Here is a 5,840-nt window from a genome sequence, read left to right as displayed (position 1 = left end):
ACTCCACAAGCTGGATCACTTGTTCCTTTGCAGCCCACGTACCTTGGTCGTGGGGTCCTGTGATAGTCTTACGGTGGGCATAATAATGGTACGTACGTCGTGATGTTAGGAGCTGGAACCACGTGGCCACAAATCCTTGGTTACCGGAAGAGTTAGTTTTCCTTCATTCCTAAGCTTTCAGATCTCAAAGTCAAAGACATAGATTCATTTCTAATCATTCTCTCTGTCTTTCCCAGTCCTTTCTTCCCGTCTCCCTTTTTTCTTTCCTCACTTTGTACTGCAGGCTGGCCTCCAGCTCAGAATACTCCTGCCTCAGCCTCCCAACTACTGGAAGATTTTCATTCTTGTTACATTAACTGTCCAATACAGTACTAATAGAACCTTAACAATCTGTGCTGTTAAATGTGTTTGAGATGTGATTTGAGATTGGCAGAATTGAAGGACCAAATTTCTTACTTTACTTAATTTTAATAAATTTAAATGGCAATATAGAGCTGCTGCATTGATGGTTCCGGGTCAGTAAATGTTTATTGAATGGAAACAGTAAATTTGCTAGTGTATAAAGGGAAGAGAGATAAGTTGGAAGAAATGGAGGATACAGAGGAAAAGAGTTGTGGGCTCAGAGTCAGTACCCCCAAACCATCTATTTCAGCCCCGTTAGGGCTTGAATTCCTTCTTCAGTGTAACACTTGCTCCAGAGAAAAGTGTTTGCTTTTGATATTCTAAGTTTTACCCTTAGAGTCCTTGCCTGAGGAACTAATCTATAGCAATATTTGGGTGTCTGTTGTCTTTTACCTAGAGAATTTACTTTTCCAATAGTTCTTTATAGTACAGTTCCAAACTACATTGTGTAGTTTTTTTTTTTCCTTACTGCTGTGATTAAAACACCTCACAAAAGCGACTCAAGGAAGGGTTTATTTTGGCTCACAGTTTGAGGGTATAGTCTGTAGTGTAGAGTGAAAAGGGCCAAGGAAAAACACCCTGACACTGGCTTGGGAACAGGGGTTGAAATCCCTCCAATCCCAGAGCCCCCTGAGCACTAAATCCCACTAATCACAAACTACCCTGGAAAGTCCCGCCCACACACCCCCATCTCCCCCTACCTCCACCCTCCAAGGAACCCTATTAAGCTCTGTACCTGTTCAGTTTGCTGCTACCTCACTAGAGGCAGCCACCCTCCTCCATTCTTCCTTCCCAATAAATGTCTTGAGTGAGGTGTGTTGTGTGGTATGACATTTTCACTGGGGTGAAGCCCAGCTGTAACAACTTTTCGCTAGAGCAGAGTAGAGCTGTTAACAGTTTTGCTGGGGAAACCTTCCCCTAAGGAGCAGAGTTGTTACACTCCTGGGGACCTAAGCAGAGCTGTAACACTTTCTCTGGGGAAACTTTCCCTTAAGCGAGCAGAGCCTGTAACGTACTGTGGAATAATCCTGTATACTGTGAATGTTGCTCTCATTGTTAATTAAAAAAAAAAAAAAACTGATTGGCTGATGGCTAGGCAGGATTTTTGGGACAGAGAGAATGCTGGGGAGTAGAAGGGTGAAGTCAGAGGAGTTGATGTCATGAGACACAGAGCGAGCAAGATAAGTCTCTATGTGGTTATTTCCCTGGAGCGGGGCTGTAAGCTGCTATACGTGCAGTGACTTTGTGGTATTCCTTGGCTCCTGACTACCAGGATACCTTTCTATCCAAGCTGCAACGCTTACACAGTTCATCATTGCAGCAGGAGCTCATGGCAGCCAATCCCATTGCATCACAACCTGGAAACAGAGAGAGATGGATGTTGGGGCTCAACTCACTTTCTCCTTTTTATTCAGTCCAGGACTTCATAGATCATTCCACCTCAATCTAATCTAGAAACTTCTTTTACAGACATGCCCAGAGTGTTATCTCCTAAGTGGTTCTAAACCCTGTCAACTTGACAGTATCACAAGTAGTGTTGGGGAGGTGCTCTCTGGGGGAGTTAGTTCCTACCTCACAGGGCTCTCTAGTGGGGACCAAATGAGATAATGTATGAGAAGATGCCCTGCATCAATACATGATCTTAAATATTGATAAAGAAACTTGCTTTGCCTTCTGTTGTGGAATTGGTTTCTGTGGGGTTGTCATGTCTGGGTAAAACAGGGACAAAAGTTTCAGTGTGCTCTGAAAACAAGTGAATGGTGACACAGAGTAAGAGCTGTTGAGCAATGAGGTACTAATGATGGGTTCTATATGGTTCTATATATGGCCACCATGACTTCAACCTAGATGACTGTCCTAGTTATTTTGTGCTGTAATAAAACACTAACTAACGGCAACTCGGGAAAGAAAGGGTTTATTTCAGCTTACAGGTTCTAGTCCACAGTTGAAGGAAGACAAGACAGGAACTCACAGCAGAAAACTGAAGAAGAAACCATGAGAAAATGATACTGGCAGGCTCTCCTGGCTATTGCTAAGCCAGCTTTTTTTTTAAAAAATATATAAACAAGGGCCATCTGCCCAGTGCTCATATTGCCCACATCAATGAACAATCAAGAAAAGGCCCACAGACATGTCCATAGGCCAGTCTGTTTGAAGCAATCCCCCAGTTGAGACTCCCTCAGATGACTCTGGTCTGTGTCAAGTTGACAGCTGCAGCTAACCGGACGAATGACTAAACCTAATTCTTACACATATAAACAGTGTAGTTTAGTATAGTAAGAACATAGAGAATATGTTCAGCTTCTTAGAGGAAGCATGGAGCTGGGTGTGGTGGTGCACAGCTGTAATCCTGGCACTCGAGGGGCTGAAACTGGAAGACCCAGGATTTGAGGCCAACCTGAGCTACATAGATTCTCCAAAGAGCCAAGAAAAAGAGGCAGTGGGTAGCAGGGGGAATAAAAAGTGTATATTCTTTCTGGTAATCTTATCACTGAAGTTAGTTATTACATTCTATGAGCATTAATCCATTAAAAAATTATCACAGCCAGTAGACCTGGCAGGAGCTCAATTCATGAAAACAAGGTACAACATTGGTCAGTATCTAATTTGAGTCCTTCCTCCTCCCTGGCTCTACTGCTGTGTGCGCGCCTGCCTGCCTATCTGATAACTTATTTGTAAATGTTCATCATTGTTCTTCCTCATCTTTCCAGCAACAACTAAAGCCTTTGTATTCTCAAGATTGTGTTGTTATCAATAAGCTTCCTTCCTTCCAGTGTTCTAATTAAATCATAGAGTGGTGTGTGATGTTAGTGGTTTTAAGCAACAGTGAGCCTCGGTGTTTAAAGCTCTTCGTTTCCTGTTTTAGCACCATCGTGATTACTGCTATCAATATCCTCTTGCTGTCCTTGACCCATCGATTAATCATTCTCAAGCTCAGCAGTTATTGGAAAGTAGGTCCCTCATCCCACTGGTCAGATCCCAGCATGGGTCCGCCCTGAATGAATGCTTCTTCCTCCAACAGAGCAGCTGAGCAAGCCAGAGAAAATGACATCAACCAGCTCTGGGCACTGCTCATCAGTGTTCATCAGTGTCTTCTCCCACCTCCCACATCCACTGGTCCAAGTTTTAACCCAAATAAATGGTCCTGCCACTTAGCACAGGACACATTTACTGAGAAGATGCCTGCAGTTGAGAGTGGGCAGGAAATCCAACTTCTTTATATCAACACACATATAGTACACACCTTTAACCTCAGCACTTGGAAAGTAGATGCAGGCAATCTCTATGAGTCTCAGGCCATCCTGGTATATAGAGTTGAGTCCCTGTCAAAAACACCCCCACACACTTGACCCATAAACACATAAAGGAACACCCACCAATCATGGCTCGGTGCTCTCTGGACTTAGGTACCACCGTCTTGTTATTCCCAGGATCCTGGTCTATCACTTCCTCCTCTCCATACCGACATCTTTCACATCTCTGCTAGCTTATCTCTTCAAATACTCTGGTCTGTGATCGCAGGAGAAGAACTTGTTTTGAGTCTATCTCTTGCAGCTCTTGTCTGTGTTCCCCTCTCTGCCAGGAATCCATGACCCTTTTTCACACCACTTTCATGCCCATTGCTGTGGTATTGTGTTCCCCCAAATATTGTGCGTGCTAATAAACTTATCTGGGGTCAGAGACAGAGCAGCCACAATATTAAACATGAAGGATAGACAGTGGTAGCACATGCCTTTAATCCTAGCATTCCAGAGGCAGAAATCCATGTGTTCAAGGATACAGACAGGCATGGTGACTCATCACACCTTTAATCCCAGAAAGCAAGCCTTTAATCCCAGGGAGTGATGGTAGAAAGCAGAAAGGTATATAAGGTGTGAGGACCAGAAACTAGAAGCATTTGGACTGGTTAAGCATTTGGCTGGTTAAGCATTCAGGCTTCTAGCACAGTTCAGCTGAGACCCATTCTGGATGAGGACTCAGAGGCCTCCAGTCTGAGGAAACAAGACCAGCAGAGGATTGGCAAGGTGAGGTTAGCTGTGGTTTGTTCTGTCTCTCTGATCTTCCAGTTCACCCCAATAACTGGCCTCGGGTTTGATCTTATTAATAAGAACTGTTAAGATTCATACTACACATTGCCTTTCCAATCCAGAACGGAGTAGCTTCCATTCTGCTTCCTGAAGGAGTTGTTCTCCTGCCTCACTCACATGTATCTTCTGCTGCTGGAAACTGTCTTTGGTGCTGGATCAGACATGAGTCTCGCTACTCATAAACACTAGCAGCTTTCTCAGGGAATCTCACCTCTTTTACTCAGATACCCAGTCCAGAAATGCAGGGTATCGTTAACTGCCTCAATTCCCACGACTCCTAAGTTCATTCACCAGCCCTTGAATGCTATGTAAAACAAACACCCATTCCTGTCATGTTCATCCATGGCTACTAAGGACTTGGACCTGCCTGGGGCAGTAAGGAAATGGAGAAAAGACAGACAAAGGTCTGATGGTCTGGACTCTCTGCTGCAGAAACCCCAGCACCCCAGAAGCTCAGCGTGTTTAGTATAGAAAGTTGAACAAAGAATAGAGGTTAGTACAGATAAACCAGGGGGCGAGGTTTATGGTTTAGAGCCAGATCAAGGAGACAGGTTTGGCTGATCTCAGTAAGAGCATTCTCTGTAGGGGAACAGTCTTCAGGCCGTGAACATCTAGTGGGAGAATAATATGGTGGATAATTTCTGCACATATTATCAGCATCCACACTCAGGCCGAAAGGGAAGGCTTTGCCACTTCCCTCTGATCTTCACCCTTGGGGAGAAGGCTTTGTCATTTGCTCCATGGCTCCGAGGCTGTGGTGTTCTTGGCACAGCCATGCCCATGTCAACAGCACACTTTCACTCAGCACACTCAGACTCAGTGCGGGCTTCTTCTGCTCTCTATACAGTCCCACTTGTTCTTAGATTAAGGTCCATTTAGCACATGTATAACATTAAATTCCCGATCAATTAATTCCAGCTAAACTCTGATAGTAGAGAGATGATAAGCTCTACAGACAGCACACCTGATTTCAGTGTGTGCTTACAGTACAGGTCAGAGAAAACAAGCAATTTTCCTAAGCATCACAGCGCTTAAAACTTGACTTGAGAGTAGCTTGGTGGGAGAGTATGTTCCTCAAATTCACGCAGGTTTGATACCCAGAATGAGACGAACAAAATGAATGGATCAAACTGTGGGTAAACCACCTCATTTGTGTAAAGAATTCATGGGGTGCTGGGCATGGTGGCACACACCTTCAATCCCAGCACTTAGGAGGCAGAGATGTCAGACCTCTATGAGTTCAAGGCCAGCCTGGTCTGCAAAATGAGTTCCAGGCTAGTCAGGCCCACACAGTGAGACTCTGTTTCAAAAAAACATCAACAACAACAACAACAACAAAAAACAAAATCT

At 44.3% G+C, this 5,840-nt stretch overlaps 1 protein-coding gene across 1 annotated transcript in view; it reads left to right on the top strand.

Moving 5' to 3' along the window:
* The window catches only part of Iqck (IQ motif containing K), a 118,975-nt gene that overhangs the window by 618 nt on the left and 112,517 nt on the right, over nucleotides 1–5,840 (top strand). The window lies entirely within an intron of this gene.

This window comes from Peromyscus eremicus, chromosome 1 (genome assembly GCF_949786415.1).
Source record: "Peromyscus eremicus chromosome 1, PerEre_H2_v1, whole genome shotgun sequence".
Classification (NCBI taxonomy): Eukaryota; Metazoa; Chordata; class Mammalia; order Rodentia; family Cricetidae; genus Peromyscus; species Peromyscus eremicus.
The sequence above is the reverse complement of the archived record's forward strand: the minus strand, read 5'-3'. Positions and strand labels throughout refer to the sequence as shown.